Consider the following 9,784-nt stretch of genomic DNA (forward strand, 5'->3'; position numbering starts at 1 on the left):
ATATATATACATATACATATACATATACATATACATATACATATTTGTATATGTATATATGTGTGTATGCATGGCTTGTATGTATATATATACATATTTGTCTCCCTTTATCTCTCTCTCTCTCTCTCTCTCTCTCTCTCTTTCTTTCTCTCTCTCTCTCTCTCTCTTTACTTCTCATAAATATCTGTTTATTTCGAAATCATTTTAAGTGACACAAACAATCAAATTTTCTGAAGCTTTCAATTAAACTGATTTAAATGCAGTTTTCTTTTGTTTTGTTTTTTAATTGTCTTTTATTTTTATTTTGTTTTTCTCCTTTTGCTTTCCTAAATTATTCTCCGGTTTAATTTTCGTTTTTATTTTCATCCAGTTATGTCTTGCTTTTAGATTCCATTCTGATGTCTGTTGTTTGATTTGTTTTCTTACAAAATCTAGAAAAATGCCAGCTATTTGAAGCAAAATGATAATCAAAATTAAAGAAAATATGACAGTAGTTAAAAAAAACAACAAAGTATTGATATACAAAATAACTTGAAACTGCATAATTATTAACTAAAAATGATGGATCTATCAAGCTGTGATTTATTATTGAATCCAAGGAAGATCGTAGGTCATCTGTTGTAAATAACAAAATGAAATTGTGCCATTGCGCTAAATCACAGTAAAAAAGATTAGTTACTTGATGTACCACATAAACCTAAATTCATAAGGTTATTTTACTTAAGGGATATATTTTAGGTCAACAGAAATTCTGGTACTATGTCGGTTGATGAAAGGAACGGCCTGCTTGTAAAATTTACGAGCAAGGGGCTGAGCACTCCACAAACACACGTGCTCTTAATGTAGTTCTCAGGGAGGTTCAGCGTGACACGGAATGTGACAGGGCTGGACTATTGAATTACAGGTACCACTCATATTTTTTGCCAGCTGAGTGGACTGTAGCAACGTGAAATAAAACGTCATGCCCAAGGACACAACGCGACGTCAGGTATCGAACTTGTGACCTTAAGATCGTACGATGATTTCCCCAAACCAGTTAGCCATACGCCTTTGAGTGAATATGAACACTGACCATTGAAATTTATTCTGTTTCTTGGTTTTACATATATATATGTGTGCGCGTGTGTGTGTGCTTGCGTGTGTGTGTGTGTATGTATGTATTTGGGTGTCTGTGTTTGGCCACACCCCACCATCACTTGACAACCGATGTTAGTGTGTTTACGTCCCCGTAACTTAGCGATTCGGCAAAATAGACCGATAAACTAAATACTAGGCTTACAAAGAATAAGTCCTGGAGTCGATTCGTTCGACTAAAGACGGTGATCCAGCATGAGCGCAGTCAAATGTCTGTAACAAGTAAAAGAATATAAGAATGAAAGAATATTAAATGAGAGTCAAGACTTTCATTCCATACAGGTTTGAAGGAAATATGGAAGACAATTGCCTGAGCCTCGACGATGACAGTTTGGGTAGTTTGTTTCGTTCTCAAATGTCTTTCATCTAGCAGTGGTTCAGGGAAGCGTTATTCTCTGGATTATCTCCACAAGCACGACCGTGGTGGGATGACCAACACCTGAGCACATCTGAGATATGCAAAAGCTGAGAAAATTGCCCAGCATGCATTCGTTTATAGCCTGTATATTGCTGGTTTGTGGGTTTCTCAAGGACATCAGAATGGAACGAATCCGGCTATTCTGTTGAATATTATGTGCAGTGTAAATCTGGCCATCAACTAAGCCTAATGTGTAGATCAACCTACTATTTTCCTTTCGCATCAATGAATGAGATGCCTTCATAATATCTTTGTCGGTTGTGTTGGAGTAAGTTGTGTGATGGACACGATTGAAAAATTTGAGGAGAGAGGATTTCTTCTCAAGCCGAGTCGTTTGCAGTTTATTCAAGCACCACCTTATAAGAGAGGTGAGGGTATCTAGAGAGATGCTGATGTTTTGTGAATTTTATGAAAGGAAGCTGAGAGTAGTAAAGGAGGGAGAGCAAAACTAGTGTAACTAATTCAATCGGTTGCAGGCTGGTGATACATACTACGAATTCGTTCCATGCAGATGTTCGCCAGAAATCCGCAAACCGGTAATGTACTGGCAATAAACAAGTGCATGCTGAACGGTTAACTCAGTTATTTTTCAGATATGCTCAGGTGCTAGTGGACCCACTATGGCCATACCTGTAGATTTGATGCGTCAGACTAACCCGATGTTGAACGTGGGGTGTTCCCAATCACTCCATACAGTTCTCAATTTTTGGGGATCATTTGTCTACATTCGGATTTCAAATTCGGCTGCAGTTATTCATTTCTCCGAGGTCTATAAATTACATTAACAGTAGTCCAGTGTTTGCCTCGATACAATAGACAAACACCATCCCTTCAAAACTGCAGGTCGTGTGCCTAAGTTACAAATAATATTAAACTGAAAGAATAAAGCAGTCAGCTAACAGAATCGTTAGCACGCCCGGCTGAATGCTTAGTGACATTTAGTCCGTCTTAACGTTCTGAGTTCAAATTCCGTCAACAGCGACTTTCACTTTCATCGCAAAAATTTAAAGCCAATATTCAAAGTAACGAGCTGGCAGAATCGTTAGAGAATCAGGAAATTTTCTTGAAGTATTTCTTCCGGGTCGTTCAAATCCTACCGAAGCTTATGATGCCTTTCATCCTTTCGAGATCAATTCAATAGAGTACCCGTCAAGAACTGAGGCTGGTGGTGATGATTAACACTCTACTTTCAAAATTTCTGCCCTTGTACCAAAATTATTATTATTATTGACTCAAGTTACGTGAAAATGTAAGTCTTTACCAAACGAAAGTTCTTTCCTTTGGTGTACTGGTCACTAAGATTATAACTGCTTGTAATGTCTACCATCGATGCACGAGAGTAGACAAGCAAAGGATTGGCTTCGTATTTCGTTTCACATTTTCACAAAACTTCACGCCATTAAGCAAACAGCATGGCGCGTCACACACAAACTCACAACACGGCAGAAGTGACCACAAACTACCAAATCACGTAATAGTAACAAAATACACCACAGAACGACCACTTATAAAAATGGGAAAATGACGAACATTTAAAACAGCATTTGATGGAAAAAGAAATTATATTTTCTTGCTGTCTTTCATTAGATTCTGGAAGTAAAAACAGTTTGATTTTACACAATTTTCCAACCGTAATATTTTTTCTTCTTGGAACATTTTTCGGTCAAAAAATTCTGTATTCGTTACGACAGATGTAAATCGACCATCTTTCATACAAGTATTGTATCTTTTGCCTAAAATATTTGTATTTTCATGAACGTCGTCTTGTTACAATTTTTTATTCAAAATAATTTTAAAACTAAAAGATAATATTTACATCCCAACTTGAACGTAGATTGTTCTGTTAGAACAAAATTGTTTGGGTTCCATCATCTTGTGACGAGTTGGAGCAAATGAAAGCTGCAAAAAAATTCCAAATTATGAAGAACGCGCAAAAAAGTAAAACGAAAGAAAATCCAACAAAAAGTGAGTTAAAAAGGTACAAAGATGTGTCCATATCAGGGCAAAAAATCATGTTATACAAGCGTGCTGTATATTGACTCACAGATAACAACGAAATAAAGTGTGTGCAGAGGCAACTTCTACAAAATTACAATTGTTTTTCTTCACAGAGTGATAGAGATAAGACAAACACGAGGATAAATTAAAATCCACCGCCATTCGAAGATCAAAGCAAAGACTTTATTGCATCGATAAAATAAGTTCTGGTGCAGCATTATGGTGCGTAGACCTGATCGAATATAGTCGTCCATAAAATACGTGCATGGGAGTGTGTATAAGTTAGAAATCCTCGTAACAAACATTAAATTGTAGTCAAATTTACGTTAATAAAAAAAATACGATATACTTCTATTAAGAGCAGATAATATATTTCTTCACGCTCTGTTAGTAGCAGTTAATAGTATTGTCTGATTCTAAGAGAAATAAAATGAAAGCATATCCCACAAGGCTCCACGATGTATTCTTTCATCTGTTCAGACGTGATCAAATCAATAGATACACACACATACACACATACACACACACACACATATATATATATATAAATACACACACACACACACATATACATATATATATATATATATATATATATATATATATATATATATAATTATATATATGTACGCACGCACACACACGCACACATATATATATACATATACCTAAATATACCTAATTTAGGTACATACATACATACATCTATATGTGTGTGTGTACATTTATACGTACATATATATCTATATAATATACACATATGTATGTGCATACACATACACGTATATACATATATGGGTATATGAATGTGTGTGGGGGGGTATATATATGCAAGCATATATACGTAGATAAATGCATATCTTTGCGTATACGTATGTGAGTACATAAATATATATGTAGACGCGTATGTATATGTAAAATCTCTCACTCTCTTTCTCTCTGTGTGTATATATATATATGTGTATGTGTTTGTCTATATTTATATATATATATATATATATATATATATATATATATATATATATATATATATATATATATATATATATATATATGGCCGCATACATACGTACATTCATACAGACAGACAGACAGATAGATAGATAGAAGTATGCTTTGTGCATAAGAAAGGAATAGTGAATCCTTTTGTATAGATATAATTCTTTGTCATCGTTATTAATATTGTTGTTGTTGAGGTGGCGAGCTGGCAGAATCATTAGCGCACCAGGCAAAATGCTTAGTGGCATTTCACCTGTATTTGCGTTCTAAATTCAAATTCCACGGTGGTCGACTTCGCCTTTCATCCTTTCAGGATCGATGGAATAGTACCCATTGAAAACTGGGGTCGATGAAATCACAAAATTTCAGACTTTGTGCCTAGAGCAGAAAGGACTAATATTGTTGTTGTTGTTGTTGTTGTTGTTGTTAAGGCTTGCTAGCAGAATCGTTAACACACCAGACAAAATGCTCGGGGGTAAATTCTGTCGAGGTCGACTTTGCCTTTCATCCTTTTGGAGTTGATAAAACAAGAACTAGTCGAGCAATGGGGTCAAACTAATCGACTGCTCCCCTCTCACAAAATTTCAGACTTTTTGCCGATAGTAGAAAGGATTCTTGTTGTTGTTGTTGTTGTTGTTGCAGTTAAGGTGGTGAGCTAGCAGACAAATGCTCGGATGTACATTCTGTCGCGGTCGACTTTGCCTTTCATCCTTTTGGGGTTCATAAAAAAAGAACCAGTCGAGCAATGGGAGCGATATAATCGACTGCTCCCCTTCCCGTAAATTTTAAAGCGATTATTATTACTCTTATTGTTGTTGTTATTTAACTACAATTCAAACCCGATTAAGCACATTTATATCTATTTTAAAGGTAAATCCGGTCATAATTATTTGTTTTTATTCAGGTATCCGTTTTTTATGAGGCATAATTTATCGAGAGCTACATTTTTCAATGTGTCCGTTGAACATCCGTTAAGCATTTTAGGGTCGGATTCGAAAGCGGTTTTGTTATTCACACTAGCGTAGCTAGAGTGTATGCCGCCCGGGCAGCCCGCGATTTTTTTCCCATGAGAGTTCTGGACCCCAGTTATGAACTTACTTGCATACAGCCAATCAGAGCTCAACTATCAAAACTAATTTATTAGCGCATAACAAGTGATGGGCGATAAGATAAGGTCAGTTGTGTAAGGAATGACCATGCTTCTTTTCTCTATTAAGAATGCTTGTTGTTCTTGTTCTTGTTTCAACCATGGCTGCCTCTGTGTAGTTATTTGTGTTGTTGTGTACTTTGTAAAACAGTAAGGAGGAGGGTTACTAGCACGTCACCCTCTACCCACATCTTTCCCTTCTACATCTTTACTATATGGGGTCCTAACAAAATCCGATAATAGGTATAAATGCAAATCTATCTACTTACTTGTCCCCTTCTAAAATCAGGCATAACTCGGCGATCGGTCGACTTACAACACCGTTCTTCGTCTTGAGTTTACTTGGTAGAGTGTGCTTTACCAAGAGATTGGTTGCTGTTAACACATTCACGAATGTTATGTTAGGCTTTGCGTCTAGGCATAATCTGAGAGCTGAACGGCACCTTTCCTTTCAAACTTTTCAAACAATTCTTCAACGGTCTGCCAGCACCGATGCAGTTTCTGACACCACCAACCATCTTTCTCTTCAATCCTGCAGCTGGTTGCACACCAATTGTCTTTATACTGATTAAGAGATTTCCCGCTAACCAGCGTATGTGTTTAGTATCGATGATATTGGCATCTGAATGAGACCACAATACAAGATTCGCATAGCAATCGGAGGTCGCCATTTTGAATACCAAGCTTTGTTAACTTGACATCAAGGTCAAGGTGAGCTCTGATTGGTTGTATGCAAATGAGTTCATTACTGGGGTCTGGAACTATCGTGAGAAATTTCTCGGGCGGCCCTTCCCTTTGCTGCCCCCGTGTCCCCCCTCCCCCAAAAAACCCACATACTGCCTACAGCAGACCCAAAAGTGCCGCCCCTTTAAAAGTGCCACCCGGGCCTCACCGCCCCTACCGCCCCCCTCAGCTGCGCTAATAGTTCTTCGTTTGTGTGTTCGTACATACTAATTGTTGTTGTTACAGCTGTTTAATATTAAAACATAAAAACCCCCATAACGGAAATTCAAGTAGAAATTTCAAGATTTTCTTGGAGAACAAAGTCGACGGAGCACACTTCTGTAAAGAAATGTCTCCTACTAACTTTGTTTTCCAAAAACAATCTTACTTTACCGATTCTTAATAACCTGCTTTGTAACAAAATACATATTTTTCAAAGAAATTTTCCATACATTTGAAGGATGTACAATATAATTATTTTGAGAAAATTTGGAAAATGTAAGAAAAACAGCCCTAGCAAACGTATCTCTGAAAATTTTTCATTAAGATAATTGCACTTACAAAGTCTAGAGAGAGAAAGGATCCATATAAGATATTTTTTTCAATCTTCTTCTCATAATCGTTACGTATACCCTCCAAAATATATCTCAGGAAATTTTCATTAAGAAATACAGAAATACGCATTTCTAAGCAAGTTATGATGAAAGAACCCTGAAGAAGCACATTTCTGTAGTTATGCCGAGTGTGTGTTATTTCTTGGTTATGTTTTTGTCATTGGTTGACTGTATTTCAGAAACAGTAACTTCATCTCTTTCGTCTGACACCTTCACCTAACTTGTTCCCGAACATCTCCTTTCGTGACGGACAAGTCGAATGCGGACTCGATATGGTTATTGATTATATTGGTATTTGATAATATCTGTAGTAGAACAATCGATGAGGCAGAAATATCTACCAGTGTTGTAAATTTACGTTTTCTGTCTCTTGCCTCTTTACATACTGTGACGAAGATTCTAAGCACGGATGGCAACATAAAATTCTTGACACCGAAGTGCTCCGGAGAGCAGACATCCCATCACTCAACCACATACTTAGATCCATACGATTCAGATGTCTAGGGTATGTTATATGGATAGATGACTTTAGATTTACCGGGTAAGTGTTGTTTGGAAAACTAGCCGATGGAAGAAAAAGCATAAGACTCCAAAGCTGTGCTTTATGGACCAATCTAAAAACACCCTGAAAGAGTTCTGCATCGATGAAGGAAAATGGAGAGAGAGCTAGCAAACAGCCGCAGAAGTGGAGATCAGCTGTACCCAGAGGGATCAATTTTTATGAAGAGATCCGAGTTCAGCATGCTGAGAAAGCAACACAGACGGGTAGATAATAATCGATTTCAAACACATTATAGATAGATATGGTTTTTAGGTAAAGTATTGCGTGAGAACAATGCTTTTTACTGTATAACTTGGAGTGGAATCGTAAAGCTCTGCCCATATTTGATGACAGCTTTCCAAACAAGCTCCAGTTAATAAAACAGAGAGCTTTACCTTCTGATGATACCAGTTCACTGATATGTGGACTATACCCTGGGTTTTAATTTCGTGGAAATGAATACTCTGCATAGTTATAGTTTGTGGGGTGATGGAATAATTCCGCTCCAGGAGGTACCTTTATTGGGGCGGCATATTTGAATATTCTGTATAAATCTGTATAGGGGTGCGGTTACAAACACATGTGCTGCCCCTGGCAGCACACACTCTAGCAACGTCATCGTTATGAAGCACCGAGCACAAGTATACGAGAAACGAACCAGCAACTATGTTAATCGATGATTCAATAGCCTCTTGACACGACCAAATATTGCGTTACCAAAGTCTTTAAATATGAGTTTAGTATGATTTTATGTATAACATTTTTACTTATATACCTCGTTCTCACATTCACATTTTTATTTTCATACTTCGAATCCGTTAATTATTCACAAGCAAATTTGTTGCCAAAAATAAAATGGAAGACTTTATATCTTTAGCGAAAATTAACTTGTCGTAATATATAAATTGCGCAATTTAAACGATGATTGATATCCACTGTCTAAATTTTAAAAAAAAAAACAAAAATCATTTGGTGTGAGTTGGTGCAAGTAGACTTCTCTCAATAGAAATAAATAAGGCTATGGATTAGGAAGGGCAATTATTCCATTAACTCTTCACAATATATTATTGGCTAATTTCCAATCATTTCTCTTGCCATGACAAAATCAGACATAACATTATAGGATACAACACTCCTGCCATTATGTAACATAAAACAACGACTGCCAATGTAATAGATGAAAAATTATATATTAAACTCTTTCCAGAAAGTAAGAAACGATGAGAACTAGAGACAGGGAGATTCGACTCTTAATACTAGAAAGAAATCGTAGTTCCAGGCGTATCAAATTATGGCTCTCGTCTGTAGCAAAAACTGAAAGAGAGAGATTAGTAATCACTAAATACTAAATGCTTGGTGATGCATTTGAATACATCAAACAAGCCTAACTGTCGGGAATTAAATGCGAGGTTATTCTAATAACTAATTATATTTCGTAATTAGAAAATTCCCTGTCACCATCTGTTATCGGAAAACTATTTCATATAAAGAATTACTATGGGTTTTAATTGAGCGGCATTAATATACAATGAACACGAGAGTTCTTCGTACTGTGAAATTAGACAAAGTAACATAAAGGCAACAAGAAAGAATTTCCTGGTTGGATTTTGGTAGATTGCAATCTCAGAAGAGTTAATATAACATTACGTTTTTTGTTATTGTTTTGTTATTGTTTTGTTTTAAGGGGAGAGAAGCACAAGAGTTCGCTGATCAAAGAACAGCATATTTTTTTGATGTTTTACGTTCTGATGTCCAGCTCTATTATCTCTCGTCTAATTTCATCTAACATTCAATCTTTTACGCATCACTTTCATAGTGCATATGCAATTTTATAAACGGCAAGCACATTCTTATATGGTATATCAAGCCGAATGAAAGTGGGTATCAACTAAAACGGCTGTTAGTTCACATCCTGTATATGACATTTTGCGCTTTCTCTCTCTATCTCTATCTTTCTCTGTCTTTTCTCTCTTTCTTCCTCCTCCGTCTGTTTGCCACTCTCTCCCTCTCTCTTTCACTATAAATATGGCGAAACATCCATGTGCATCACTCCTATCCATGGTTTTCAGATGTTCTAGCACCCGACACGTCGCAGCCTACCGGCAAATACACGTACTGTGCGCAGCAGGCGTATGTGCTTGATAATGTTTATTACACTAACGCTGCTTTTATTTCATATTTGAATATGTATGTGTGTATATATATATATA

This window comes from Octopus bimaculoides, chromosome 3, assembly GCF_001194135.2.
Source record: "Octopus bimaculoides isolate UCB-OBI-ISO-001 chromosome 3, ASM119413v2, whole genome shotgun sequence".
NCBI lineage: Eukaryota > Metazoa > Mollusca > Cephalopoda > Octopoda > Octopodidae > Octopus > Octopus bimaculoides.